The 13,675-nt window shown below is 39.9% G+C and overlaps 1 protein-coding gene across 1 annotated transcript in view; it reads right to left on the minus strand.

The window, feature by feature from the left end:
* Positions 1–13,675, minus strand: part of CLASP1 (cytoplasmic linker associated protein 1) — a 4,127,769-nt gene that overhangs the window by 2,770,311 nt on the left and 1,343,783 nt on the right. The window lies entirely within an intron of this gene.

A 13,675-nucleotide genomic window follows, 5' to 3' on the forward strand; every position in this document is an offset into this window, starting at 1 on the left:
TCAAAAAAAAACCAAAAAGGTATGTAAAATGTGGCACAGGCTCACATGGATACGGCAAGAAACAACTGTATAAAAGACCAATCTGCCGAACAGTATATATATGTAACACAAAAGTTGAATTCGACATTTAACAAAAAAGTAGTTATGCATAAAAGGTGGTAATAATAACTATATAAGAAATTATGCTTTCTGTAATGCCTTTCAATCTGAATAGTCTTACAGATAATTATAAAAAAGAACGAGTAGTAAACTATACTAAAACGTAGAGTGCAAACAGCTATGCTACAGGAGACATAACTGGAAAAAAATGAACAAGTGAATTTGATAAAGAAAGGTTTTCAGGATGACTACTCAGCAGAATATCTGGGGCAAAGGAAAAGAGGAGTACTTGCATTAATTGCAACAGGAGCTCCAATAGGGATAGAAGAATTAAAAAAGATAATAATGGAAGATGTATAGTACTAAGGGGCTACTGGCAAAGGAGGAGGGTTACACTGACACTTATTTATATTCCACCTAAAACTGCTATAATGGAGCTTAAAAAATTCTGGGAGAAATGATCAGCTTTCATCAGGAATATAACTTATAGGTGGAGACTGGAATTTGGTTTCCAATAGTGAAAATGTGTCTGGGGGCCCAGAAATATAACAAAGGACGGTTGACTTTTGAAGAATTTTATGAAAATGTTTGGCATGGAAGATGTTAATTCAGTCCTAGGAGTTCAGAGTGAATTTACATATTATTCTCCATGACAAAAAAAAATGGGCTTGGCTAGATATTATATCTCACAGAACATGTGCATTTAACTGAAGGTCTTGAAACATACCCAATAATTTATTTCAGATCATGCGCCAATAATAACTAAAATAAACATGCAAAATAATGAAATAAAAAGGAGACACTGGTGCTTTCCCACCTATCGGCTGAAAAGAGAGGAATTTAAGGAATTTGGAATTAATTCAGGATCTACTAGAGAAGATAGAAATTCTTCTGAAAATATATCTAGGGAGTGGGATACAATTAAAATGGAGTTTAAAACTAGGGTGGAAATAAAGGAAAGAGTGATATGACTAAGAAGTAAAAAGAATTATTTAGAGGGACTGACAAATATTACAAAACGGGGAAGTCTCTCAGAACAAGAAAAGAAGCAACTGCAGAATGTTAAACAGAAAATAAGGGATTACCTCAATAATACGCATGAGTTTAGAAAGAATGCTGTCAAACAAATTTTTTTATAATAATTCTAGAGCACAAAAACTGTAAGCATGACTCAGGAAACGGAAAGGGGCGTCACCAAGCATAGGGAGCCTATAACAAAGAAGATAACAAGGGATCCTGTAGAAGTATTAGAAATATTTCAAAACTTTTATGAAAGTTTGTGTAAAGCAGAAAAATACGGAAATCAAGAAAAGGTACAAATGGAAATGTTTATGGAAGAATTAAATATGCCAAAGTTAGAGGTAGATGAGGCTCAATTACTAACAGGACAGGAAAAGATGATATATGTATAACCAATCTACAGGAAAGTCCCCAGGAATAGATGGTATTCCTGTGGAAGTTTGGAAGCTAGGAGGTAAAAAAGAATAGCTGTGTAAAATCTTACCATAACCATAGATGTCCTTCTCTTCTATATACTGGAGTATCTATAACATGAGGGAGTCCCACCTCCGGTTGACTCGTACATCTGGCCTTTTTACCACAGTTAAATGCAAATGCGAAGGTCCATGTGACGGCCAGCATCACTCAGCGTATGTTGGCCATAAACAGATGTCAGGTATAAAGTGGATGTCAGCAATCACCTACCTCAGAATTGAATGCTGCCAAGCACCAGCCTGAAGGGAGCAAGTCTACAGAAGTCAAGCAAATAACATGGGAAGGCTGAGAAACTATACTGCAGCATATAGAAGAGCAGGACATCTATAGTTATGGTAAGATTTTGCACAACTATACTATACCCTTCTAGTCAAATGATGCAGTATCCATAACATGAGGGAGAATGCAAAGCTCATGCAACAGAAGGATTTGGAGGAGGAAAATAGATATTTTCCATAATTCCATGCAGAATTGCTCTAGCAAATCATGCTCTGGACCTGAAAATGGTATTCAATTTGTAATGTTTGGTGAAGGTGTGAATAGATGACCATGTAGCTGCCTCCAAAATGGAAGCTGTGTCCAAACCTTTAAAGAAGGCCCCAGACGAAGACACAGCCCTAGTGGAATGTGCCTTAACTGGAAAGGGGAGATTTTTCCCATTGGCTATGTAACAGAAGGTAATGGCTCTAGAAATCCAGGAGGAAATAGTTTGCTTGGAAACAGAATGGCCCAAGGCTCTTGGGTGATAGGAAATAAACAGCATATCTGCCTTACGGGTGGGCTTGATCTTAGCCAAATAATATCTGAGCTGTCTGTGCACATCCAAAGAGTGGAGGATCCTTTCACTAGAGGATTCTGGTGAAGAAGAGAAGGTAGGGAGATTGATGGACTGATTTAGGGATAGCTCATTCACTACCTTGGGCATAAAGAATAGGTTGGTATGAAGGCAAACCCTGTCTTGATAGAAAACTGTGAAAGGGGGATGATGTCATTAGGGTTTGCAGCTCACAGACCCTTCTGGCTGAGGTAACAGCTACCAGGAGGACAGTTTTACATGTGTGGTGTTGTAAAGAAGAGTCCTTAGCTGGCTCAAAGGAACTAAAGTAAGCTTTCCCAACACAAAAGTAAGATCCTAAGGGAGAAGGATAAGTTTCCTTGGAGGTCTGATATGTAGAACCCTTTTCAGAAATAGCTTGACGTCCAACCTGGATGCCAAGGGAAGAGTCAAAGGTAAACATGCTGAGATGGCAGATGAATGTCCCTTGATGGAGGAATATGACAAGCCACTTTTCATCAATTCACTCAGGTAAGACATGACCACTGGTGGATCCACAGACAGTGGTTGCAAGCTATGTTTTAGACACCAGACAGAAAACCTCTTCCATGTGGACAGCGAGGATTTCATGGCCTCCAGGAGAACTTGTATCACTTCCTCAGTGCAAAGGTGTCTAAAGAGAATCAAAGCCCTATCACCCACAGGGTTAAGTTCAGGGTGGATATCTGAGGGTAACAAAAAAAAAAACCCTATGGGATAGTTATGTGAGCACAGGCAAAGCACAAGGCAACTTTCCAAAGCGAGTGAAGACTAGGCTGGTAGTCAAACTGGTGGCAGAAAAGTTCTGAGGTAGGTGTGTGCAGAGTTCCACTTTATACCAGACGTCCATTTATGGCTGATATACACTGAGTGAAGCGGGCCATTGCATGTACCTTCACAGTAACATTTAACTTTGGTAAAACGGTCGGACGTACGAGTCAAGTGGAGGTGAACTCCCTCAGTGTTATGGATACTGCAGCATACAAATAGAAGGACATCTGGAAGGTTTTGTTTAACAGTATTTTAAGGGTCTATATTAGATGAACAAACAATCAAAATGTCGAATACAACATGCTCGACACACTTTGATCGAACGTTCATCTAATCGAACTCCGAAAATGCCGAAAACCGGTGTTTCGAAAAGTTTTGTTTGCCCACCTTCCCTATACTAACATGCAACACACACATACACAGCTAACACATATAAACCTCTACATGCTCACATCATTCAACAACTTTAAAACCTAAACACACTCTTCTGCTTTTAAAAGGAAGTAGGGGGCTGTGCCCCCCCCAAAACTATATATACCAACTTAGAGATCTCTCTACATTGGGGAAAGGGCAATTTCCTGGTAATCGCAAAATACAAACACAAGTAAAGAATTCGCTTACTTAGCCATTCCAGACAGTGTAGCGTCTTTACGTCACAAGCTACACTCACTACCATGGCCAACTAAAGCTTTTCGAAACTCCAGTTTTTGGCATTTTCCGAGTTCGATTAGATGAACAATCGATCAAAGTGTGTCGAGCATGTTGTACTCGACATTTTGATCATTTGTTCATCTAATACAGACCCCTATTTTAAGAGGAAGAGCAGCATCCTGGAAGAATGCAATGGTAACGGTAATACCTAAAGAAAGTAAAGATCCATCGGATCCAGCTTCATATAGGCCCATTTCAATACTAAACCATGATTATAAAGTGTTTATGTCTATAATGACTAAAAGAATGGCAAAAGTGATACAAAACTGACAGATATGGATCAGTGTAGTTTTGTGGAGGGAAAACAAACATTTGACATTAGCAGGGCACTGATGATCCAGAGGGAAGCAGAATACAAGAAAATACCACTATTATTGGTGGGTCTTGATGAAGGGAAAGCATCTGACAGAGTACACTGGGACTTCATGAGCAGGGCAATGGAAGCACTTGCTTTCCCTGATACAATTATAAGGTTGATTAGAAGGGTCTATTATCAAAGTTTTGAAGAGGGAAAACGCCGAATGTGAAAACATCGAACCCTAAATATCGAATGGTAAAAATAGCGAAGCCCCGGAACATTGAAATCTTACCTAGGGCAAGATTTCGGTGGGCCGTTCCGTGGCTTCGCTATTTCCTTCACTGTGGTGCGAGAGTTACAGACCTTAGAGTTAGGGTGCGGGTTAAGGTAAGTGGATAGTTAGTAATGTATGTATGGTGTAGTGTAGGGTTGTGTTTTGTTAACTGTATGTGTGTGTACTAATTAGTGTATAGATTCATAGGGTATATGTGTGTGATAGTTACGAACCTTAGGGTTAGGATGTGGATTAAGGTAAGTGGACAGTTAGTAATGTATGTGTGGTTTAGTGTGGGGTTGGGTTTTGTTAACTATATGTGTGTGGTTTATTTATTTTGGTGTGCTTGTGTTGCTGCTAATTTCCACCTCCTTATCCAACTTTTCCAATGTTTAAGCCACTACTTGATCTAGGGTCATTTGGGTCATAGTAAAGACTTAATCCCTCTATGCAAAGAACCAACTTTAGACAGTAATATAATTTTAAGTAAAACATTCCATCCTATGTTTAAATGTATTGCAGTCACCATCTTCTTCATGAACCTTCCCCCCCTCCCTTTTTTTTTCCTTGACACACTTCTAAGTGCAGCTTTTCTGAGAGTTTTTAAACAGCCTGTATGACCGTTTTGGTCCTGGCTATGAATAAGTTGCATATGCTGCAGAAATGTCCACAACGGGCAAGTTATCTGGGAAAAAAGATATGCAAGTTAAGAGTACAACTTAAAGTAATTAAATTAAATTAGTTTACAGATTCACTCAAAACTTACTCAGTTCAAAAATAATCCCCTCCAGTTGTAAATACAAACTGTACCAGACAAGTCCGGTCCTATCAGTGAGTTATACAAGATCGAGTCTTAGAAAGGTCAGTCAAGAACCAGTTACGGAATGGTTGCTTTAAAGGGGGATTTTATAAACAGAATTTAAATTTTTTAATCCCCGTCTCTGCGCGTGGCTGCTGAGCGATCCCTGGAGTCTACATTTGTATACCAATCTGTGCAAACCTACTATACTCACTTTATCCACTCCCAGCTGTGCCCTATTGGACTCAAAAGAACAGCAATATCCACCTACCTATACCTGCCTGGGTAGCTCCTCACCTGGGGTATCTAACCACCCTTGGACTAAAAGCCTAAGATTCTGTGCAATCCTACTATACTCACTTTATCCACTCGCAGCTGTGCCCTATTGGACTCAAAAGAACAGCAATATCTACCTACCTATACCTGCCTGGGTAGCTCCTCACCTGGGGTATCTAACCACCCTTGGACTAAAAGCCTAAGATTCCGTGCAAACCTACTATACTCACTTTATCCACTCCCAGCTGTGCCCTATTGGACTCAAAAGAACAGCAATATCCACCTACCTATACCTGCCTGGGTAGCCCCTCACCTGGGGTATCTAACCGCCCTTGGACTAAAAGCCTAAGATTCTGTGCAAACCTACTATACTCACTTTATCCACTCCCGGCTGTGCCCTACTGGACTCAAAAGAACAGCAATATCCACCTACCTGGGTAGCTCCTCACCTGGGGTATCTAACCGCCCTTGGACTAAAAGCCTAAAATTGTAACTATTATTTTCCTTTCCTATACTTTAAGTATATACTAGTCCACTACACTTCCTAGGTGTACTAGTTAAACTGCCATATCTGCCTGCAGCCATACCCCCCCTGTCTACTACTGTTGCTCTCCCTGCATGTCTCTAGGACATTGTACCAACCTTTATTCTTATACCCCTCTAACCTCTCCCTTCTCCATTACTTTTCCTTTTATTTGCATCTAACTGCTAAGATCTCCTTACTGGGTACTTAAAGATTTTGGTAACCAGATGGCAGTCTTTACCCTCCTCTAATTTTCTCTTTGTCACCGTTCCCACCTCATACTTTAAACTTTTCATTCTTGTTGCACTTTTCTCCTTTTACTTTTCTTCTTCCATAGTCCTTACTAACCTTGCACCCAACTCTCCACTGTCCTTATAAACCCTTTATCTAACCCTCCTCTCCGCCTGCACTACTCCTAGGTTAACCATTCCTCACCCTGGTTTCCCCCTCTCTCTGTTTATATTTCCCCCTTCCTCACACTCACAACATCTGCCTTTCTACTTACTGACTTCTGTTCTTACCTTCTACCTTACTGATTGTTTTTTCTCACTGCTTTTACTTTACTTTGGTCTGCCCACTCTGTTCGCCCTTCGGGCTCACTCCGCTCCCCTACCCTACCCCCAATTCCCACCCACCCCCAGTGCTCCTAGACTTATACCTCAAAAAACCCTCCCCTAATCTTTCATAGCCTATCACTAACCTTCTCATCACTACGCCACTCCCCTAGTTCTATCTTTCCTAATTAGCCTTAATTACCTCTCACAATAACCACTCCCTTACCTATCCTAACCATCCTCTATACTAGCTACTTCCCACATCCACCTCCTTCACTACCTCTACTAATTTTCTTACTGACTACTTTAAACCCTGCTCTACCTCGTGTCACATTCACTTTCATTCCTTCCACCTCTCCTCACTTTCAAGCTAACCACACCTCAAATTTACTCACTACCATGACCCCAACACACAAAACTATGTTTGTACACACACACTACTCAACTACAGTAATAGCCTCTCTTACTATACCTTATTCACTCACCTTCTTTGAACATCGTACTCTATCTAAACAAAACCATAATTTCCAACAAACTTCTCCATCTTCATTCATCTATACCCCTAACCACAGCAACATAACCAGTACCTCTAATTATATTCTACCAAAATATCACAGAACTACCCACATGACTTATTTCACTATTAAAAAGAATTTTAATAATTTCCACAAAATCTTTAAATTTCTATACTATAACCAACATCACCTCCTCCTAGACGGTGATATTCATCCAAACCCTGGCCCCAATAATGACAAAAGCAATAACATTGATAATGCAACTTTACCAAACACTCCTACAATAGCTGAAGGACTTAACTCCCTCCTAATATCTCATCTGAATATTAGAAGTGTTAACAATACAATTTCCTACCTACATGCACTCCTTGATTTGCACTCATTTGATATTTTAAGTCTCACAGAAACCTGGCTAAAACCATCTACTCTAAACCATGAAATTACCCCCCAGGATATAATATCCTTAGATGTGACCATATAAACAAAAAAGGTGGAGTTATAGCCATTGTCTACAAATCTAATCTCCAAGTTTCCCCCTGTAATGTGCTTCCATCATTAGACAGCAAATCTGAAGCACTGTCTATCAAACTCCAAATCAACAACTCCAAATCTATCTACCTAATTTGTATGCATCTACCCCCTGGCAACAATGCTAATACTCTTGAAAACATACTTAGTTACCTATCTAACCAACTACCTCAGGAGACCATTGTACTGGGTGACTTCAACATAGACTCGTTCACTTGCAGTACCCAGAACCCTACTAACCACATTAATCTCTTTGGATTCTCTCAATTAATAACTACTCCCACTAGAATCCACAAACCTAGCAGGAAAGAAACTACTCTTGACTGGATCCTTATCAACTACCACCCTAATACTTATACTCCAGGTACCCTCCCTAATAACATCAGCGACCATATGCTTACCTATATTACTAGACAAAAACTTCATATTTCAACAACTCAATCTCAAAACTTCCCGCTCAAAAAAAAAAACTTTAACCCAGATAGCTTCCTAAATGAATTGCTAGCATGTAACTGGTCACCTCTAACCCATCTTGAACTTGATGAGGCTGTTACCTACTTCAACACTAACTTTCTTCAAATTCTGGACTACCATGCACCTTATCGCACTACGAGAATAACAGCAGTAACTGCTCCATGGCTAACTAAATAAACAAAGCAAAAAATGCTCCTCAGAAATTAAATCTGGGCCAAATGGAGAGCTACCAAATATGTCCATCTGATCACCTCCTCTTTAAACAGTTCAGAAATGCTACCAAAAAAGACACTCTTAAGGACAAAAAAAAGACTACAACCTTCACCTCCAACAATCCAGTGAACATACCCCACAAAAAGTTTGGTCAGGGATAAACAAACTTCTTCAGCCAGGACACCCTACTAACTCCTGTCCCATCAGGTTTCAACCATAATTCCAACCAAATCCCTGATGCCTTTAACAACTACTTTACAGAAGCCATACAAACCCTAGCCAATTCTTTACCTCCCTCTTCTACTTCTCTACCAAATACTTCCAATTCTTTAACTCCTACCTTTCACCTACAACCTGTTATTACATCTCTTATCTACAAGCTACTTAAAAAACTGAAACCTTGTACCCCATCATTTTGACCGTCTTCCATCAGAATACCTACAAATTGCCACAAAAGCTATATGCTATCCCATATCTATCCTTATTAATAGAACTATTTCTGAAGGTAAAATTCCTACCTTCTGGAAAGTATCCCATGTCATCCCTCTTCATAAGAGTGGATCCTCTACTGAGCTCTCTAACTTTCGACCTATTGCCTTACTCTCCCCATTATCTAAAATAATGGAAAAATGTATTCACAAACAACTACTTAACCGCCTACTACAAAATAACCTACTAGCAAACTGCCAACAAGGCTTTAGACCATTCCACAGTACTACAACTGCCCTTCTATCCTTCACTGACTCTATAAATAAAAATCGGAACAATAACTCCTCCTCCTCTGCACTATTTATTGACTTGTCAAAAGCCTTTGACATGGTCAACCATAACTTACTTCTAAACAAACTAAATTCCTATTCTCTTAATCCACAAGCATTATAATGGTTTAGGAGTTACCTTCAAAATAAACAAGCAGTACTTTGGAATAACAATCTATCATCATTACTTCCCGTAAATATTGGAGTCCCACAAGGCTATATCTTAGGTCCCCTTCTTTTTTCCTTATTTATCAATGACCTACACTTGAACACACCCCAAGCCACCTGCATTCAATATGCAGATGACTCAACCTTAATCTGTACTGCTAAAAATCTAGCCTCCCTCCAGTCACTTACCCAAACTGTATTCCAAAATGTTGAAAACTGGTTTATGCAACACTGCCTCCTCCTTAATCCCAAAAAACAAAACTACTACTTTTTACTCCAACTCATAAATCACCCAATCCATTCTTTACCATTACCTCTAACAATGCCACCAACATAACCCCAGATACTACCACCCGGCTACTAGGAGTTACAACTGACAATCAGCTTAACTATGATGACCATATTAACTCCACCATAAAGTCTGTTAACAAAAAACTAGGTACTCTCTATAGAATTAAACCATTCCTTACCCCTTCAGCCAGGAAAACTATTACCCAAACCCACCTCATTTCTATCCTCTTCTACGCCTCTGCCATATATACTAACTTATCAAAAAACAACCTCTCCAAACTTTCTCACTGTTACAATAACATAGCTAGAGTCATCACATGCTCTCCCTTTAAAACTCACCACTGCCTTAACCTCAGACAACTAGGATGGCTAGAAATACAGAACCATATACTCAGTAAACAGTTACATATTACTCATAAGATCCTGCACTACCCCAATAATACCCCTATCCTCAATGATCTGATTTCACCATATAAAAATCTAGCTACACTACGTTCTGCCAATAAACTTCTGGTATCCTCAATCAAATCTAACAACAAAGCTGGTGACTCTCTTTTCTCTAATACTACAGGTAAAAACTGGAATCTGCTCCCTACTGAACTATCTACCCTAGCTTCTACTTCTCTATTCAAAAAACATATCAAAGAACATTTTAAAACCCAGTGACTCTGTCCTTGTGCTAACCCAGACTGAATTCCTCTGCCCCTCCTGCTCAAATTCCTTTCCCCTCACACTAACCTAAGCCTTCAAACCTACTTATTTTCCTCATTATTTATATTACAAGTAAAATTACAATGATCTTACTCTGTTTTGAACAAGTGTTTCTTATTTTATATTTAGTTAACCTTTAGTACAATGGCTATAGTCCATAATTATATTGCTATATTTTTCATTTAACCAATGCTACCTCTGTACTGTATTTTTTATATAAATGTCCTTTTATATATTGTTAACTTTGTTACTGTTCATGTTTGGAGCTTTTCTCCCCGGGCCTCTACTGAAAATGGACATATATCCAGTTAGACTAGCCCGGTCAACAAATGTAAAATAAAAATAAAATAAATAATTTATCTTAAATTTTGTTTCATATTGAGAGACATCCATCCGTCCAAGTGTCTGTGGCAGCAGGAAGCACTGAAAAACTGCTAAAAAGCTCAGCTGTGGCAACAGCCCGAGAAAATCTTGATTATAACACATTAAGTTCATTGTTAACCCAAACAGTAAGGACACCTAAAACTATCCTTCTGGAAAAAAATATATTAACAAGTTTGTGAGCTCCTGAAGAAAAATGCATGATGTCATCAGAAAGGCTAAAGTTAAGAATAATAACCCTATTTCACATAAAGCTACTGATTCTTTTACACCAACTACTTAATGTTTTTTTTTTTAATAAACTCTGCAAGACTCAAAAAGGGCATACACATACTGGCACATACCCACACCCACTCCTTTCTCTTTGTACATCAGTTACTGAGCATCATGCTACCACAGCAGGTTTACTTGTGTCTTTCGGCTTTTCCTGGTTAGGGGTCGCCACAGCGGAACTCCGGTCTGCTAATGATTAGCAGTGGATTTTTACGTGCCGAGTTGCCAGCTCTGATGCACAAACTTCAACGAAGGTACGCCCATTCACGCATGTCTCCACACAGAAGATGCTCTAGCTGAGAATCGAACAGGACAACGTCTTAATGTGAGGCAACAACGCTACCGCAGCACCAAGAAAACAAAATAATTTCTGCTTAAAGAGTGTTTGCTAGTGCAGATCAGAGACCATCAAATCTCCAGGTGCTAACAATTTTCTTCAATGGCCTGGTACTGTACAATGCCAGGTCAGCCACAAGGTCATTAACCAACCTTTTTCAGCTGGGGATGGCCATGGAGTACAGCTATATTCAACATCACCTGAGCCACTGCACTCCAGGGTACCCTCTCTATTGTTACCGTGTAACCGCACTCAACTAAATTAAGAAAACCTGCCCACACAGATCTCCTTTTTATTTAACATTATAAGTAATTTGATCTTGTTTCAACTTTTCCACTGGTGGGACAAAAAATACAGCGAGAGCCTATGTAGAAAGGAAAACTGAGCTGAAATAATTCAGGAACAATAACCAGCCCCTGTCTTTTCTTAGAACAAGATTTAATGCACTTCTTGAAATCTGCTGTGTATACAGAAAAAAAAATTGAGCCAGCAATTAGCAGTACCATACCAAACCCAGAACAGTGACTTATACTGTAATCAACAAGCTCTACAAGCTGTCAGAATTATAACTCAAGGAAAAACATGTTGTTAGCACTACATTTTCAGAATTACATCCTGCCGCGGTGGTATAGCGGTTAGAGTTGTCGACTCACAGCAAGAGGTTCTCCGGTTCGATTCTCAGCTGGAGTGCCTTCTGTGTCGAGTCTGCATGCCTTCCCTGAGATCGACCGAACTTTAAAAAGACATGCAGGTAGGCACATGAGTGTGTGTGTGCCTCCTCTGAAGGCTGGGTGCCAGGTTGGCAACTTGACTCTGTAAAAACCCACTGCCAATCATAAGCAGACCTGTGATCCTCTGTGGCAACCCCTAACCGGGAAAAGCCGAAAGACCTTTAGATTTGTAATTTAAAAATCAAATTTATAACAGCCTTGTTCTTATGAGTTCCAACAGCACAAAGAATAAATAGCCCTAGCACTAACTAGTGTTGTTCTTTCACTTTTATGATTTGAACAGCACCTAAATGGAGGGCTTCCTGCGTGTGTGTGTGTGTGTGTGTGTGTGTGTGTGTGTGTGTGTGTGTGTGTGTGCGCGTGTGTAATTTGATCTTGATCACCAAGCTGGACTTTTACATAGCTAAAAGGTAAGAGAAGGGAAAACAATACCCATCTGTTCCAGAGGCACTTGTTGGTCCATCAGCAGTGTCATCAGCACAGAACACTGGAGATCTTGGGTTTGAATCTCAAATAAGAGCCAATATTAGCCTTTCACATCTGTGATTTGAACAAGCTGTAGTACAAGTCAACAGTGCCAGTAGCTCAACAGGTAGCACGCTTGCCTTTAGAGCTGGAAGACAAGAAAACTGTGAGTTTTATTTTCACTCCAAGTAATTGGATTGCTGATTAGTGGGGTGGTGATGCACTCCTGATAGTGCCATCCACTGGATGAGACATTAAATCGAGGTCCCATCTGCTTGGGTCATGGTAGCCTCAGGTGGGTGTACATAGCTGATCCTATGACACCTATTAAAAGAGTAGTGGAAGTTTTCCAATGGCCTGGCCAAATTTTCCCAAATCATGTAAATACCACCTTGAGTCTCCTCTGAAGGGAGGTGTCATCAGCCTAGTGGGTTAACCAGTCAACAAAGGATAAATAAAATAAATGTAGCAAACCGCCCACATGAGATGCAAACTCTGAACTGATCAGGGACTGTGGCAGAGGGGGAAAACACACACAACTGAAATTCCTATTAGGGTTCCACTGAGTCTCAAATCAATGAAACAAAACAAAGTGTCATATACAGTGCTATAATTGTAACCACCACCATTATCGGCATTTTTTACCCCCTCACTTTCCTGAAATGTCTAAATACACAATTTGTCCACACTAACAACTTTTGACCCATGGACTGATCCAAGACTGAACAAGATTTGGAAAGATCCCAAGGAGGAGCCACTGTTTTTCTTGGAGGCCTCATACTTCAAGAACATTCTGACATGAGCATGCACTGAAAGAGGGGGATCCACAGGCACACATGCTGAAATGGCCAATAAATGATCATCAACAGAGGAATAAGGCAGGCCATAGGACAGCAACTCACAAATACTATAAAACCAGAGAACTATCTCTAAATGGATGCTGGTTATGTTGTTGGCACCACCTAGAAAATCTTTTCCATTTGCAAACATATGATTTTCTAGTAGCAGGCTTGTTTGCCTCCATTACTATCTGCTGCACGTCCTCAGTAAACAAGTGCCCAAAATGAACTAAGATCCTCTCATTCAGGCAGTCAACTGAAGATGATTAATGTCGGGGTGTATCAACCACCCCTATTCCTATGTGAGTAGATCCACTCTCTTGGGATGTTTGTGGTAATTGCCCCTACCCACTTCCAAAAGTAGAGAGAGAACTACAG

The sequence above is a fragment of the Protopterus annectens genome, chromosome 6.part0, assembly GCF_019279795.1.
Source record: "Protopterus annectens isolate FY-2018-M chromosome 6.part0, PAN1.0, whole genome shotgun sequence".
Classification (NCBI taxonomy): Eukaryota; Metazoa; Chordata; order Ceratodontiformes; family Protopteridae; genus Protopterus; species Protopterus annectens.